The sequence below is a fragment of the Cyprinodon variegatus genome, unplaced genomic scaffold, assembly GCF_000732505.1.
Source record: "Cyprinodon variegatus isolate N-32 unplaced genomic scaffold, C_variegatus-1.0 Scaffold350, whole genome shotgun sequence".
NCBI classification, from domain to species: Eukaryota; Metazoa; Chordata; class Actinopteri; order Cyprinodontiformes; family Cyprinodontidae; genus Cyprinodon; species Cyprinodon variegatus.
Genome location: NW_015150803.1, coordinates 403,094 through 421,866, shown reverse-complemented (window position 1 = coordinate 421,866; position 18,773 = coordinate 403,094). Strand labels below are relative to the sequence as shown.

Here is an 18,773-nt window from a genome sequence, read left to right as displayed (position 1 = left end):
CTTTCTCAAAGCAACTGTTTTACTTAAAACTTTGAGATGGCCAATGCCAAAACTGTTCCCGGATATACCGTTGTGGATCTTCTGGTACAATTCTTGAATTGGCCTTCTCTTTCTCAATTTACATGATAATAATGACACATTAACAACCAATGTTACACAAGTCTTAATTTAAACAATAATGTAACTTTTATTAGCAAATCAAACCAAACATAAACAATGGACAGCGAATGAAGGGAGTGGCACTGCATTGGCTTCAGGAGATCTCAAAGCATGGCACTAATGAATCAGCACTAATGAATCGGAGCATGCATGTATGGTTCCGATATACTAGAAGAAATCACCAATATCAGCCAAAAATATTGGCCGCTGAGGTCTCTCTAGAAATCACTCCTATTTACATATTTCTTATATTTGACTATAATAAACANATTTAAGCTGAAGAAATCTGCAGAGTAAAAAGATGAGAAATCATGATTATTTTAGGAGAGAAACATTTACTTTGAGCTTAGGAGATAGAGATGGTACAACCCTACAAGTTTAAAAAAAAAAAACATAAAAAAAATGCATAGATGGACAGCCGATCAACCAAATATCAATAAAATTTTGCCTTTCTCAAAGCAACTGCTTTTCTTTAAACTTTGAGATGGCCAATGCCAATGGTGATCATCTTGAAATTAACTGTTCCCGGATATGTGTTGTGGATCTTCTGGGACAATTCTTGAATTTTCCTTCTCTTTCTCAATGTACATGATAAAAATGACACATTGACAACCAATGTCACACAAGTCTTAATTAAAACAATAACCTAAATTTTATTAGCAAATCAAACCAAACATAAACAATGGACAGCAAATGAAGGGAGTGGCACTGCATTGGCTTCAGGAGATCTCAAAGCATGGCTGCTGAATGCACTAATGAATCGGAGCATGCATGGATGGTATCGGCTGCTTCCGATATACTAAAAGAAATCACCAATATCAGCCAAAAACTCTTATTTACATATTTCTTATATTTGACTATAATAAACATCAGGTCCGAGAATTCAAGCACAATTTAAAAAGAACAGTAAAAAAAACAAGTAACCCTTCAATGGTACTTCATAACCACCTTTGGCAATGATACATAATGACTCATGAGAAAACAAAGGGTGAAACTGATTGCTGTACAGTGCACAATCATCACACAGGAGGATTCAGACACAAAGTTTATTATAGTTTTGATAGAAAAGTTTGTGGAAATGTAAGACTTGGTGATAGGGAGCCTATTATTTTCTATATTTTGTGTGAGGGCATGTGTTTTTCTTTAGGCCCATCAGATGATCTTCAGGACTTCTCGGGGCGGTATCCTGTGACTAACCCCTGCTTGGGTTGGCTGTCCAGCTTCTAAGCTGTGATATCTTACCTCGTCTCATGTCAGTTTTTATGGCCAGGGTACAATAATGTCAAGCACAAGTTTGACCTGCTTAACACGCTGCTTTGATAGCAAAAAAGACAAGAGCAAAGAGGTCCCAGCTTATTTAAAGAAAGAACTAAACACCTATTTAAACATGAATGTAAACAAGTAAAACTTTTTGGTTTCACCTTATTTAGTCACTGCAGAGCTACAGTATGTTCTGCAAATTCGACCTCACCATATCACACTGCAGAGGGCCGATTCTCAGGAGCCAGAATGGTGTCCCACTTTTTTCTCAATGACCTAGCTGTGAAACCTGGATTTCTCTGTTAAATGGCCAGCAAGGCTCCCTTCTCATCTTTGCATGGGATAAAAGTTAAGATGAGCGAGTGTGAAAGCCATTCAGCTGGAAAAAAAAATCATAGAATTCTAGAAACTGCCCCTAAGGTACATTTTCTATAATATAATGTTTTTTTTGTTTGTTTTTTTAAATCCACATGCAGAATAAAGAGACCACAGCTTGTAAATATGGTTAGTAGAGCACTAAATATGGATCATGCTAAGAAAATACAAACCTTTTAAAAATGGGCGTAATATGTGGTTCTGCAATAAGTCATAGGCAGTCAGCTGCCTTAATTGCTTCCAAAAATAGTAAGTTAAACGTTAGGCTGAATATGGAACAAAGTGCTGGAAAGAGTTTTTTTAACCACTGGACTGCACTGCAGAGCAGAGGTATAAAAGACAAGGAAACTTAAGGCCATCTGCTGAAAATTTTCACTTTTAAATCATGTACATGTTTTGATTATGCTTTTTTGTGTTGGTTTGATGTAATATTCTAATCTCAAATGTTGAGTTTTTATTAGATTTAAGTAAAAACCCTCATAAATAGCAGAAACAAAGGGCTTTAAGACAGTCTAAGTGTAATTCAATCAATGTTTATCTACATGGCACTTTACGATAGTCCTGTTGGTGATCACCGTGCTTTACATATCAAGAAAAGGTTAAAGAGAGGAGAAAATAAAATGCATTTCAAATTTATATTAAAACATTACTAATAATATATGAAAAAGTTAAATATATAATCTGTGTGGGAAAATCCAGATGAGTAAAATATAAATGAAGCATACCTAAAATTTGAGGGGGATCAGGAGCCTGAAAAGATGTATTTTTAAATATGATTTAAAAACTTTGAGATCAGCAATTGTATCATGGGCCCTAGCTCTGCTGTCCATTAGTATATGTAGAAACTAACACACTCCCCTATTTTTTTTACACTTTTTCCAGGAGACATGCAGAGCTCAGCCCTGACATGGTTTCATAAAGTTTTAAAATTTAAACAAGCATGCTGGAGCAAGAAGGTTGATGGCTTTGATAACAAACAGCAGGAACTTAAAGTTTATCCTAAAATGTGTAACAACCAAGCGGAGAGATGAAAAAAAGAGCTGCTATTTAGACCAACTACGAAGCTTATGTAGAAAAGTCTGACTGGCTCCAGGATAGCAGGGAATCTTTCATGTGATATTTGTTTGGTCTCATGACTTGATAGTGATGCAGCAAACGATTGTTTATAACTGAAGCAGAGAAGCAATGTCAGCTGTGGTTGGTCTTTCATGGTTTTCAAAGGGAGGGTAAATGCATCTGATATATGACATCACAAAATATCAGCCATAACAAACCAGGTTTCCATACCGGTGCATCCCTAAATAGAACTGTTTTTTTAAGAATGTAGTTTTTAATAGATATTTTATAACATTTAAGGCAAAAAATTAAAGTTCAACAAGTACTTTTAGTCTTTTGTGTGTGTCTAAACACTCAGGTATCTGTACCTTTTCTCAAATAAAGAATGAAAGAGAAACCTCCATCTGGGGTACAACCACTCGGTGGAAAACTCATTGAGTTCTAACCAGCTCAGTTAAAGGGAGAGTGGGTCACAACTTTGGCTTTTCTAAGCAAAATCAAGTATTGCTTTAAAAAATTCATATTCTGCAAAAGACTAACATAACATTTAGAATGAAAGAGTTCTCATAGCTCAGAATTAGTAGCTTATAAAAACATAGGGGGCAGTGCACCCGATGAAGGCGCCATGTTGCTTTGCCATTTTTTAAACGGGAGTAGCCAAAAGGGGCAAACCTGTCCGATTAGTGCGTTTTACCTGTTTCTTTTCCAGCGTTTTATTTTCATTACGCTGTCACAAGTAAAGAACAACAAAATTAAGTCTCTGTATTTAACTCATCCCCTTGGGGAGCCGTGGGCTGCCATTGTGCGGCGCCCGGGGAGCAGTGTGGAGGTTAACGGTCAGGGACCCAGAGTGGGAATGGGGATTGAACTCAGAAGCTCAGGAGTGCAATGCCCAAACCACCTAACTAGTGGTTAGGTAGTTAGGTTCACGCCAATGGTGGCATAGTGGTTAGGGATTACTAGGGTAGGTACAGTAACTGTAGATCACTCTACCTTCCACTTTTAGTTGCAATGGAGGACCGTCCAAGTAGAGGAAAGAGAAGCAAATTGAAGAGAGACAAAGTAATAATAAATGTTTAAGTTAATTTAATGTAAGGGGAGCTTTTTGGGTGTTGTTAGAAATAGGGCATGTAGTCCAGCTAGGCTGTTCCCCTGGCAGAGAAGGCTAGTTTGTTTGTTAGCCTACACCAGACAATCTACGCTGCAACACCTACCAGCTGCACTAAGGCCCCGTCCACACGAAGTCAAACCCTGGCCTAAACGCACAAATTTTTCACCAAACCAGCCTCTTATCCATACGAAGCCGGCATTTCGGGGGTCTGTAAACGATAATTTTTTTATTAAGCCTTCAGAGTGGGAAGATTTTAAAACGCCGTTTTCGTGTTTCCATCTTTAAGCTCTAACCGCATTTTTTGTCTGACACGCCTGCGTCATAGCGTCGCCTCTAAACACGCATGCGCGACACAGTATCACAACAACAATGGCGCCGTACTGTGTTGAATGGTTGCTGCTCATGCTACTCACCCTGCTGTCGGGCTTACAACAGAATCTTCTTCTTCTGAAATATCTCCAGGAAGAACAGAGCAATATAGACGACATAGTTCAGCACCTGAATTTGACTGAACCACGAAAATGGACCCGCAGGGCAACCATGTATAAATATTAGTGCACATGCCCAACATTTCGTCGCCTATTTTTGCTTTGGCACCACAGCGCCACTTATAGGCCTGGCATACATTTTGAGGGTTTTCACGCATTCGTGTGGACGATCACATTTATTTTACGTCTCCGTCTTTACGACAAACGTTCTGGAAAATATTAGCGTTTCGTGTTCGTTTTGACTTCGTGTGGACGAGGCCTTATTCTTCACAAAAATCATACAAGCAGGTGACTGTAAGCTTATTTCAGCTTATATGCAAAGGGTGATTAATGAGACTCTGTCCCCATTTCAGAGACAACTGCTTTTCATTTTTCACTGAAGTCATGCCAGCTAAAGAACGCTGGCTTCTTTCATCTGTTTGTGGAGAGATTTTAAATGTCTTTCATTGTGAGTTTTAGCTCATTTGAAAGAGGTTGATGTGTCCCTTGCATTTAGAAAGAGTACAAAGCTACTTGACATTTCTCAGCTTCAGAGGGCACAAAATGCTGATGTCTCTTAACAGGTTGAAGAAAATATGATTATATTTCCCTAAGCCCTTAATGGCCTTGCCCCACCCTACCAGCCTGAGCCTCTACAACAGTACACGCCCTCTCATTACCTTAGATCAGCTGACTGCTTGTTACTGAGGCGGCCAGAGACAAAGCGCAGCCCCAGAGCGCTTTATCCGTTGTATCTCCCCAGCTGTGGAATGACCTTACCTTTAAACAGGCCTCTTTACTTTCTGTTTTATTTTTTATCTTCTTTAAAGATATTTCTTTTCTTTTGAAACAATCTGAGATGTTGACTTTGTCTTACTGTGTTTATTTTATTCTTCTATTACTATTTTAATACACCGCTTTATCATTTTTATGATGGATTATTTGTATGTTAAGGATGTGAATATGACTTTTGTCCTGCTGGGTGTTGAAAGTACTTTGTAGATAAATTTGGCATGGTGTGGGTTGTTTAAAATGAAGTCAGAGGAAGCACAGAGATGTAAAAAGCTAAAAAAAAAAAAAAAATACATTTTCTACAACATACTCATGCAAATGAGTAAGAGAGAGCAAAACATTTAGCAGATAACAGAAAGGCAGAACAAAGTAAAGCAACTTTGTTTCTCTGTTTTATTCCATTGAAAATTTGCTGCCTGCTTGTTTTAGAATATGTTTGATTTGGAAATCTCAGAGTTAAGCTACGGCTCTACGACCTCGGGGAAATACAGAAATGCTAATTGCTAAAATGTGATGAAACTTCAAATTTATATATTATTCACATTTTAAAATAAAGTAAAACCCTATTCTACAGTGACTGCACCCTCCCCCACACACTGAGCATTTCCTTATGTCCTAATATAAATCATAAAGAAAAGAAATACCTCTTCACAAGAAGTTAAAGAGGTGTCAAAATGATTTTTAGATCGTCTCATTTAGCAGTTCTAAGAAAACCAAGCCGAACAAAATTAGACAAAGCACTGTAGTACATCATTATTCAGAGATTGTTTTCACACATTTTGGGCGTTCACACATTCAACCTAGAATATAATAAAATAGGACATATTTAAAAACCATAGTATTTTGTGAAAAGCTCAAACACAACAGTACCTTTCATTTTATGTGCACAATGACTACATGCATGGCCAAGATGGCTTAACACCACCTATGATCAGAGCTCAGAATGGCTTTTATAGTTAAATTTCAGACTGCAAAGCGCTGCAACAAAGACATCACTCCTACCACTTCAAATGCTTATTGTGCATCAGCCTGGTTAGGACATGCAACAAAGAGGAATGAATAGACCCAGAACTAAAAGCTCTATGTGTAAAATAACAAACATCCTGTCAATAGGTTGTTTGCAGACCTTAAAAAAACAGGCAGATATCATGTTGATCAAAGAGGAAATAGCAGTCCTACAAAAGCTGCAAAATTAGCTGCTTTCCTGTTGTGGGTTTCAATCAGCCAAAGAGCTTTTAAAAACTTTTATTTTGTTAAGGACGTTTCAAAACAAAACTTGAATCTGTTAATCATTTGTTTTTTTCTGAAATAGTACATAAAGTGTGTATCATGTTTTCTTGGGCAGATCACTCAGATGTTCAGTAGCAGATGCTGCCCTGCAGCTTTATTGTTTTGCACCACAATAGAGTAAAAGTACTTATTGCTTTGCTCTACTGACCGAATAAGGGAGTGAAAATGAAAAGACATGAAAAGCGGCTGACAGCCTCCATGCAGCAGTCAGAAAGAGGAAGAATGGCGGGCGGCAGGCAGGCCTCTGTGCCCCATCTGCTGCTGCCTCCCCATGTTTCATACAAAGGAGAAGTGTCTCACATAGTTTCTTCCTGAAGCATGTTTTTGTTTCCACCTCTCAGTTTTACCTCGTGATTAACACTGTGTTAAAGAAACAATAAAGGGCAAAGGCGGAAAGAAATCCCAATTATGTGATAAAATATTGCAAAGAGTGACACCTCAATATAAGCGATAAATTCTGTGGGATCAGGCAGCTACAATCAATAAGAATATTTAGTTTTCTTTATAACCAAATGAGGTTGTGTGGCAATGACAAAGCCCATCTGTGTCTCAGAAACCCTCTGTAATATGAGGGTGGGTCATTTGTGGACCGGCTGGCAGTCAGAATGTATGTTCTCCCATAATGCTCTCATTTTGAGCCCACAGCATGCAGCTTGCCAAGGATGTAGAGCATGTGGGTCGAAAGTGTAGAGCATTCTGGTTTGGAATTAAACAGGCTTCAGTTTGTGGCGAGTGGTTAACAGAGGAACTCGATCTGACCGCACCCTTTCAAAAGCAAGAAGCTGCTTTTAAAACAACTGCTGTTAGACTTGAGAAGGAGGCATCAAACACTCCCCTCCCTATTGCAGACACTGATTTTCTGATTTGCAATTTTGACAACCCTGCAAAATAATAACACACTTCATATCTTTTTCAGATGAGAACCACAAAAAAAGGGAAAATGAAAAGTATGACAAGAATCGGTATGAGTTGCTGTATATATTCTAATCAAGTTTTCTCAGTAAACAGATCCGACTCTTTGTAACTTCATCTTAGAATAAATGCAAATATTCTGTAAAGGCCTAAGAGTTTTTCTTTAGAACATTTTTAGAGGAAATCGTTGGACAAACAGGAAGGAAGTTTAGAGAAACTTTAGTCACAGAGCACAGTATACACAACTCACACACTGTAGATATTGCAATGGTGATATTGGGCTCGTTTTCCTCTTTCCTCTTTCTCATTTGTGCCTGCTTCACTCGGTGACCTTTGGCCTTTCTAGCAAGGGTGAACATCTGCTGCCGGAGGCTCCGTCCAACTGCCTAATATTACATTCACGTGTAAAATACAACTTTACAACATCTGAAATATATTAACCAACTATGACTGAATCAATACTGCTATGATGACAATATATTTGTCATGCATTCTGACAAGGCCCAAGAATTGCACCTTGGCAAATTCACCAAGATATGGTCATCCAACATAACTGAGAAATTATGCAAGAAAAGCATCAATTAGAGAAAAAGAAGAGATCTACAGTGGCTTTGGGGGAGCTGGAGAGATGGAATGGGAGAATTTGTTAAGGATTTACAGAAGATGCCCAGAAAGAAAGCCATTTAAAAGAACATAACCATTATTTGGAAGAACATGCTCTGGTCAGATAAGATCAACTAAAAAGTATTTTGTCGAACTTGTTAGTGGAAAACTAACTCTGCTTCACTCTGAATACAGCCCTCCCCACCCCCTTGACAGCGGAGTATTCGCCATGGTGTTGTGACAAGGCCCTTCTCTGCCAAAGGTAGATAAGCTGGTGACATGTAGAAGGAGCTGAACAACATGAGAGAGAGACTACACTGCATTGACTCAGGAGGCTGAATGCCTGCCACAATCTCCACATTTTTTTTTTTTTAGAGGAATTTCTAAGCCACACATTTTCATTCCCTTTTGCATATAAATTGTATTTTGTTATGATCTAGAAATAAGAAGAATATAAATGTAGAAAATGCGGATTACAACCCACCTACCTTCTATCAATACACTATTCATGTTACTGTCAACAGTGGTGTCATTCAGTGTCTGCTGTGTGGCGGCGCTAAATCTCACCTGTGGGACAGAGATTATTGTTTTTTTTCCTCCATTTGTGAATTCATTATAACATGTCGCATTTTTTAAAGAAAATTGGATTTTGCGATTTAAAAAAATGCTAACTTGGTTTTTTCCTTTCCTAACTGGCAAAGAGCTGAATATCTTAGTCACAAAAAGAAGAAATGTGTAGGAGTGACTGAAAGAACAGGTAAGGAAGGAGCAACGAGGAGCAGCTCTGCTCTTACAGATAGTACATTTGCTCCCACAGATTATTTTTAAAATCATGCATCAGATAGAGCTCAGTGACAGATGTTTGAATCCAGTCTGCACATGTGCATCAGTGGATTCTTTAGCCTTAACAAGCAAATCAGAACTCCACTGAGGAATACCCTAAACTAGAGCCTTAACTAACAAGTATCTCACTAATCGATTTTTGATTAATCGATCAATAATCGGATAGCAAAAGCTCCTTAAAGAAGATCTTTTACAGAATTAAACAAGGGGAAAATAAAATTTTCCACTAGTAGAGTTCTGGATAGAGCATATTGACTTATAAAAAATATTTTTTTATTATTTTTTTTAAATCTTAAACGCAATATACATTTTATTCAATTTTGATATAATTACTGCAATAAGTGGGTTTTTCTCTCACCAAAAGGCATGTTTTAGAAAATCTATACTGCGGTTAATCGATTACTAAATTAGTTGACCTTTATTTCAATAACCGATTAATCAAGAGTAATTCTTTCAGCTCTTCTTTAAACATGCAAACAAAAAAAGAGCAACAACATTCATGTTGATAACATTTTTTTCTAAGTAAAAAGACAAGGTAAAGATGGTAATAAAAAACATTTATTAGCATCTGTTAAAATCTTATGATATAAGAAATTAAGTTCTTCATTAAGGGTTTCCCTCTTAAGATAATTTAGGACAAAAAAATAGTTTTTTTACTTAGTGATTAAGTACATGGAAAAAATCTTAGGGCAAACTTTAGATTTCATAGAAAGTAAAAAAGTTATTATTATTTACCCTCAATGGTAAGAGAGTAGAGACGCACATGCATCCTTTAATCCACACTTTTCCCTTTCATGAATGATCCATTATTAAGACTGTATGTTTCTGCAGTCAACCTAGAAATAAAGATATAAACTAAGAACTCCTAACTGACCATTTTAAGCTAAATTGTTACTTCACTGTTTGATTACAGCTACCTCACCCCAGACAGGAGCAGAAGATTAACCCCATGGCTTAAAGCGTTCTATCATTTCTACTGTCTTTGATATAGTTTTGCTAGTTTTTTGAAACAAGAAACACTGAGAAAGGAGAAGAATTTCAGCAAAGATCCTTAAGTCAGTGTTCAAAATCTAGATGATTACCTCTATAACTGTCAGCCTCACTGTGGAGCACCTGGTCTATTGCTTCATCACATCAGCACAGATGTTAAATATAATTGGTAGGAGAATTTTGTCAGATGATATTATTAAAAGGGAACAAAGACGGCAAGGTGGGCTGAAAGTGACTGCCATTCAGTCAATCTTTTCGGTCAAAAATTTTGATTCTTGGCGAGTTCTTATTCAGTGCAGAGAAAAAAAAAATCATTAAGAGAGTTTTCTTGAGAGTTTCGGCCAAAACTATTAACTATTATTGACTTTTTATGACTAGTTCAGATAGTGAATAGTTAGCTTGTTTAGTGATTTTTTTTAAAAACATGTTTCTTTAAACTGAGGATAGTTTAAGTACTTGTTAAGAGTGGAATTGTACAATACTTGGTGCAAGCAAAAGAATGAAGAAACATCTTTTGCAATACACAGGTTTCCATAACGTGCTGATGGAGATCCTCAATAAACTGCATTTGCAAAGTACAAGAAGCCATGTTTTATCCATAGAATGGACAGCTAGTCCATTTCAGAACCAAATGGACGACGATTGGCCAACGACGGTAGGATGCAAATGGTAGAAGAACCATTAGGTGAAGTAACTCTGCAAGCAGCAGACTGACACTCAAACAGTGCTGCTGACTACATCTAGCTTACTTCCTTTTTCCTCCTTTGAGGCACAGGAAGGAGCAGTGAGTCAGATCCTCCATGCAGACAAAAACAAAGTTTTTGACCAAACAAGAATGATGATTCAGATGAATGCGTCTGAAAATAAATCTGTTTCCATTATTATCATTGCCCATGTATACGCCAGCAGCGAAAGCTGCAACTATCACGACTCTTGACGTCGAAATAGCATGTGAAGATTTGTAAGAGGTCAAGTAGTTCTGTTGTCAGCATAAAAAAGGTCTGTCCATTAGTCACTGTTCGGTCTCCATGGGAACTAAACGTTTGTTCTGGATGCTTTTTTACTCCGCCATCAGGTTTTAATTCAACCTTCAACAGTCTGTCCCCTGGAAGGAAAATGTTCCAACCCGTTAACAAATCCAGCCGGATTTAGACACATTGAGATGATCATAGACTTGAGCATGGTGGTGTCTTAACTGCAAATTCTCATGTTGCGTTTTTGATGTTGTGAAAAAAATAAGCATTTGAAGGAAGAATAACATGGATTGTTTCTAGAATTAAGCAATAAACCAGGTTTAATAAACAGAGCTCTTCAGCGTCTTCCTCAAAGCACAATGCATTCACTGCATCTTCCTTCCTCCCCCCATAGCTCTGTATATATCATCGAATATCATCCTTATCTATATGTAAATACTTTTCTTTCAATGACTGGGTGATTTTTAACATACTGGTAATATTATAATTGCCAGGTAAGATTCATTTGACACAGATATCACCACATTTCCATCTATTAAAGAATTAAAGACCAAATTTCTTTTTTTTAATCCTTCCTGAGATCGCTCTATACAACAAATTCAAACTAACCAGGCTTACAGCTGAATAAGAAAACAAGAAATATAAAAATGGAAGCCACAAGGATTCCTATAAATGGGCCTTTGTTTTGCAACAGAAAGCATAGATGATAGAGATGGTAATACCACGTTATGACAACAGCAGCTGAACTGATGGCCATTAACACTGGACCAATAACAAAACCCACCACAGCAATGAAACCACATCTCTGCTGCTGTACATGAAGTGATTACAATGCAGGACTGCACCAGATCAGAAGATTTTCCGATCCTGATTATTTTGGTAAAGTAATGAAGTTGGTCTTTCAAATCTGGGTCCTGAGAGTCTGAAGGTCCAGACAGATCAGGATCAGGATGTTGCAGAGAAGTTTACAAGTAAATTCTGCCTTAATATCTTATTCTCTCATCTGCTGCATGATGTCTGCTCTACCTTTAACACTTTATCAACGTAGATTATGAGTTTGTATCATTAGGCCTTGTCTAACACATGAACATTAACCAATGAATATTTATTCCATGCAAAAGTTTAAGGTTTAAGAATTTTTTACAAATGTGAATTTATTTAACAAATCAGAAGATATACATTAAAGCAACACTACATCATTTTGACTCAACTATTTGCTCAAGTTGAGATGTATAATATAGAGGATTTGGTTCGTACCAATTGTCCATGTGGGCTGTCCCCGTCAAATACTCTCCTATGTAACCTGAGAGGCTGGAATCTGTTGCTGAATGGGTCATGTGACCCAGAGCGCTCCTTTACAACAGTCTCAGTTCCTCTTAAACACAAGAGCAAACTAAGCTAAATGTTGTTATTCAACACAACAGATATGATAATAATTCATATAATCTCAAATATGGTAATTTTATTACAGTGAAGCATTCACAAGAGGTCACAGGTCTAGCGCCCCTACTGGCTAAAATTTACACAGTTTTGCTTAAAAACCCTGGGCTGACTGGTTCTGGGCTCAAAGATGGTAAAGAATTAGTGTTGTCTTGAGTTTGATGAAGCATTTCTGTGCCGTTTTGGTTAGAAGAAGTAGACAATCAACACACTGAAAGATCCGGTGGTGATTCACGTTAATTTCCTTTCAAATATCATGTTGGTCCTTGTATTGTTGTTTTTTTTCCTCAAACCCGTCATGTTGCTGTTCACCCCATAATAATTCCCAGGATCTCTGAGAGAAGCAAGCCCACAGCATCACAGAGCCTCTGTTGTGTTTTTCTTCCTGTTAATGCTTGGCAGGCTTGTTGCTGAAACACAGTTGTTAAAGTTTATGTTTGTAATGGAGGGACAGAAAAGGCAAGGCTAGATTGCATAATGACTTCTCTAAATGTTTGGTGTAAAACTGTGAACTTGTTATACAAGATCATTCCATTCCCAGCCTCACTTCCTAATGTTGAAGTGTGCATAAAACTGGATTGCTGACATCCATCCATAAAGGTATCACTGTATAACTGCTTCAACACATGTATAGCTTTCAAACATCTGTCCAACACCTGAACGTAGTAAAGGAGATTTTAGAAAAGATGTTATGTCAGCTAAAGCCTAACAGGAAGCACGGGACCACTACGTATCCCATGCTGTGAGACAGTCTCTGTTCTCCCTCTGTGTTCCTATATTAGTCTGCAGGGATGTGAAACTTCTGTGCAACAGCACAAACAATGTGGTATTAGAGAAGTTAACATCACTCTCACAACAAAAATGAGAGAAAAAGTTTCAATTTACAGGTAGTAGAAGGTAGTAGGTCGCCTACATGCTGTGCAGTGTTTCAAAGTATGTTATTTTACAAAGAGATGTCTTAGAGCCTAAAGTGAGTAAAATTACAAATCACTGTATCTTAGTTGAAGATTTAAATCGTTAAATAAATGTTTTTTCTCAAATTGAACAGAAAAAAGCTTCTCCTCTGTGTATAAGTAAGAAAGAGCAACAACTGCGGTGCTGCTTATATCAGCATCTTTCGAGTTTGAAAACAAGAGGAGATGAAATCTGCAGAGGAAACTGCTGAGCTGATGGTTTGCTTTGATGTGGACAGAGATCAATAGGATTTCCATTCAGCCTTTAGCCCTGGTTGGTTCACACAAACCTACAGAATAAAAAGGACTCACTATGGGACTCTGACTTGTAGCTTGTTTTGGCTCAGATTCAAGAAAGGAAGTAACTTTTTTTTTTGTTATTTTTCTTACAGTTTATGCTCAAGAACCAAAACCAAAAGCTTAAAAATAGGTTATCATTATTGATCTTTTCTCTTTTAAAAAACATTTAATGTGCACAGATGAATGCAAATAATACTATTGTTCTCTCTGTATCTATTATTCTAAACATCTTTGACAAAAAATGATTAATTTTTTGCACCAGAGCTTCAGTCACACAAGACGGTGACAGGAATCTGATGGTTTTACAATATTTTGCTTATTGACCTGACAGCTTAAGCTAACAATAAGCCTGTTTTCTGTATAATTTGTCTCTGATGATCAAAGACAGCAAGTTAAAATGAAATCAGAAAAAAGTTAAATTCGTTATTTAAAAAGGAAAGTTTAATTTTCAGTAGAAAGATACTGACTATTTAATCCAGTTGCTACAAAAGCGAAGCAGCAATCAGCAACTAACTGAAGGCTTTCTCAAACTTAATGATTTTCTTGCAGGCTCTAAGGAGGACAGTTCTGTTATTTTCATTGAATTCAATTTATTTATTTATTTTTTATTTCTACTTTATTAGTTAGTAAATATGATGGGCAGGTATTCCTTTTATTTTATTTTTTGGGGTTTATTGTAAAGTGCATGACTTTATTTACATTTTTTTAGTAATGCAAAGTAAATTATTTGCTTTTCTTGAGAAATCACCATTTTGCTTGATAATGTGATATTTAAACTAAAATTAGCTAAATTTAACAACAGGTTTCCTAAAAAAAGAAAACAGTAATTAAAACTCAGTCACACAAGCACAAATGTACTGTAGTCCTCGGTTCAGTCAGTCATTGCTTTCTAAATAATTCTCCTTTCTGCATATTTTGGGGTTATAAAATGTCAGCACCAATATTTATCCCTTTCATTTTCTGTTTCATCTTTCTCAGAGCTACGGGGATCCCCTGAGGTCTGAACTTCCTGCTCCCTCAGAGTCAAAGTTCTTGACTGATAAACAGTCGGTCGGAGCCACGTTGCAGAAACTTCTGCTGCTTTGCAGTCTGCCAAGCAGGCTGCGTGCACCGAGTGGGCGGACTCCATAGAAACACAAGCATCCAGAAGGTCTGTTAGGAAATAAAAAAAACATGCAGCCGCTAAACAGAGCCGAGATATTTTCCATCATAATATGTCCAACCCAAAAAGACGTGATTCCTCCCGTCTTTAAGCTGTTCTGCGGTATGAAAGGCATTTGATGTTCCCAGTGGGTGTGTTCGGTTTGTAAGGAGACTAAAGGAGATTACAATGGGTCAGACATCTGACAGACAAAAAGCAAATATTTTAGTGACACAACACGTCAAACAGTCAAACTTGCCGGTCCTGTTTGCTTTTTAAATCTTCTGCCGACCGGGTTTGCTCCAATTTAACCAGAATCTTTAAACTAGTGAGTTTTGCTGCTGAGGGCTTGTCAGGTATGCAGATTGTTTCCGGAACGTTTCTGTACTTCAAACAGCCTGAGGAACAAGATGCTTGGAGCTTTCCTCCATCAGTGAACTGACAGAGAGAAACACCATGAACCATAAAATAGATATAGATTGTGGTCGATCATCTTTGGGCAGAAAATCTTTAAAAAGAATTTGTGGAGGATGAGAACCATCTGTCGTTTACAAGGCAGCAGGACAAAAATCTAAAACAGGAGAAACCTGCATGCCCACGTTTCCCCGGTAATACTGATATTTCTAATGCATTTTAAACATTAATATAATAATTTTGTTATATTAAAAATTAAACCAGCAGATTCTCTAATAAGCTACACACCACTCAGAGAATAAAAAGGTGTAGATGCTGTTACTAAACAAAGAGAACAACAAATTTAATCTGAAGGAGGCAGCATTTTCTGCTACATCTCCACATTTATCTGCAAGTTAACAGGCTCTGAGAGAGCGAGATTTTCAGCTGATAACAGAAAGGTTGGACTGATTTCCACTCCGTTTTACCTCTTAAGAGCTTTCACTGCTGGGTGCTATTAGCTGTGATCCTTAAATGTTTGTCAGCTGAAGGGAGAAAGGTGTGAATAATGAATTTAAAGATAAACTAGAAACAACTGCAGTAAAGGAAGAGAGAAGCTTCACAGGAATTAGAAGAACACTGACTGGCTCATCTCTACAGCTCAGAGTCTGTGGTCTTACCTTCGTCACTCACCTTCTGTATGCCTGAGTCCTTATGAATAATTTCAGATTTATTTCTTAGAAATCTGTAACAGCGCGATAAGTTATCTCAGTTACTGAGCTCAGACCGGTCTTGGCACGTTTTTTCAAGGGTAGTGTAAATGGGGTATAGCCTATGTTTTTTTAAATTGTCAGTATGAGTGTAAACTATGATAACGAGCAGAAGAGTGATGCATTCTGTGTTTAGGCCACAGGTGGCAGTATCATTAGAAAACTTCGCAATGCCTCTTTGATCATAAAGGGCGGATTATACTTCTGCAACTGCACACATGAAATTTTGCTTGCGTCTGGTCGCAAACCGGTTTTGCTGGTATGCTTCTGCAACATCGGTCTGGAATTTCTAGGCACGCACAGCAGTTTCCCACCAAAGCTCTAGGGGGAGCCTATTGGAGAACTCGCAAGAACTTCGGATGGTAACGAGAACTTCTTCGGCGGCGCAGGCGAGAGTGTTTACTTTCCAAAACAACATGTATGAGGCATCGTACAAGTGGTTGTACTTCTGAACCTTCTTGATCAACCTTTCGTCGTGGTTATCCATTGTTGTTATTACTCCTCAGTTTTTAAATGGCGCGCCCCGGCACCGAATTGAGAAGGACGACCACACAGACAGCTGGAAAGGCATACCAAGGACAAATCACAGCTGCTCTTTGTCTGCGTACTTCGGCTTGAGGTCTGCACTGGTTTGCGAATGTCCAACACGTAGTCAGGATTTCTTAGAGGTGCGCAACAATGGTTGCAGAACCTCTGCGTGAGGGATGTGGTCACGCACAGAGACAGATTTGACGGTTGCAGAGCCTATGCGTCAGTAGTATAAATTGGCCTTTATACTGTGATATTTCTAGTCGATGTCCCAGATCTCAGCTGCCACTGATTTTTCCTGACTCTGATCTGTGCAAATCCTGAGCGTAAGGTAACCCCTGATGATCATCTCTGAAGTTCCCATTGTCTAGTGCAGGTTGGGCCCTCCCCGTTTAGTGGACGATCATCACCGGTTACAAAACAACCCACCCAATGGATGTCTGTGAAACAGACTGAATGACAGCAGTGGAGAAAACGACCAACAGCTCCTGTAGAAGGACAACCAGCTTTCTAGGATTGTCCAATACCTCAGGCATCATCAGTCATATAAATTCACAGTAAAATACATAGTGGTTTGAGTGTGTAGCATAATTAAGTGTGTAATGTGTAAGGAAAACAGAAATCGTCTCACCCTATGATAGAAGGAAAACATTTTTGTGTAACCTCCACCCATAATGCACAGGAATGTAAAATATGCCGACAAAGTGAAGGAATTTTATTCTAATTATAAATGTGATATCTAAAAGGCTACATAAGGTTTATCGTATTAATCATATACGTCATTTAAGGAGCTATGGAGGACAAAATGGTGTGTGAGCAGAGAGGTAGACATCAGAAGCCCATCTCTGCAGTCTCTTCATTTTATAAACCTCGACTTAGCCGGACAAGGTCAGTCCAATTGTAGTAACCCATCCTGACTTATTTCATTCTGCTTTAACAGTCCAAGGGTAGCAGAGTTCATTTTCTCCTAAGCAGCAATATCAACATTATCCGTTTCCAAGACACCGCCGCTGCTGGGAGATGGGACCTCGAATTCCCTTCTCAGCGTCTCGCATTCACAAGGAAGACATATTCAGATTCCTCCCATCGAGTCAAGGAGAACACAAGATAACATTTTCTGCGTAATAAAAAGACAGTTTGAGCACTGTACAGCTGGACATGTGTGCTCCCCACACAAACCCTGGCTATAAATAGCACATGACAGGAAGTGCTTGGATAATGAGTTGAACAGAAGATGAGAGGAGCCAATGACAAACTTAGGAAAGACTTAAGCTTCTTGGTGTTGGATATTTATGAGTAATGAATTCATTAAACAGCAAAAAGAATCAAATCTGTAACTGTTATTAAACACTATCTGACATCTTAACATTTACATTTGTGTTCAGCAGAAACACTCCAGATCAAAGTGAGCAAACGGTCCCATCAACAAATGAGGAATTACAAAATAGGATGTTTTTAACTGAGATTTCCCATACCTCCGCTGTCATTTGACTAAAACATCCTGAGGCTTTTCAAAAGAACAGCCAGTCCTGAAAACGGCCTCAAGACCGAAGACGGAGCTCCAGATTAACCGCACGTAAAATCTGGGATTTTAATGGGCCACTTTACAGAAAGTATGCACCGCAAGCATCATAAAAAGCAGTAAAGCCCTTATTCTATACTTTTCTCTGCTGTTCCTGTCAAAACCAAGAGAAAAACGTAGAAAGTTGGAATTGACGGGCCTTTTGGTTTTCTCCAACCGGTGTCATGAAATTATGACAGCCGTTTTTGTCCCAAACCTGCAGATCTGAGCATCCTTCACAGTCATAGGTTATTTTCCAGGCAATTTGATGGACATTTGGTTTATATGTGGTAAGATTGGAATCACAAACACTAAAAGACAGAAACTGCAAACAGTCAGAAAATGCTGCAATAAACACAACGATGCCTCATTTAACTACACAGGTAACAACCTAATAAGAAACAAACTGTGAACTGATCACACCAGGAGGAACAGCATGATGCTTCCAAGGAGGGGTCTATGTGCAACTTGGCACTAAAAGCAACAAAGGACATTCAAAGTAAAGCCGCTCATCTGGTTCATTTTCGGGAAAATTTGAATGAATCAAACTCATAAAAAGGAAACTAATGGTTGGTTGGCAACAACTGTACATATAATATCAAGTTTCTGCAGCATGTCAGTCTGAGCTCTTGTTAAAAATCTCAAGAATTTCTTAATCAACATAATTTCTGTTGGGTTTTCAGATATAAATTTTAATATATAAACAGTAAATAGAAACAATAAACACTTAAAATATACAGTGCTATAAATAAATCACTGTATCTAGCAGTCTAAACTCACCTTTAAATATTATTTTGAAAAAATTAAAATAAAAATCCAGGTAAAAATTGCTTCTTTCACAACTGTCACAATGTT

General features: G+C 37.9%; 1 protein-coding gene across 1 annotated transcript in view; it reads right to left on the bottom strand.

Annotated features, from left to right (window-relative positions):
• Positions 1-12,108, bottom strand: part of LOC107091732 (cytospin-B-like) — a 49,647-nt gene extending 37,539 nt beyond the window's left edge. Inside the window, exon 1 of the mRNA XM_015385842.1 lies at positions 12,090-12,108. The gene's annotated coding sequence lies outside the window, so the exon portion shown is untranslated. The remainder of the gene's footprint in view (positions 1-12,089) is intronic.
• Positions 12,109-18,773: the final 6,665 nt, after the last annotated feature.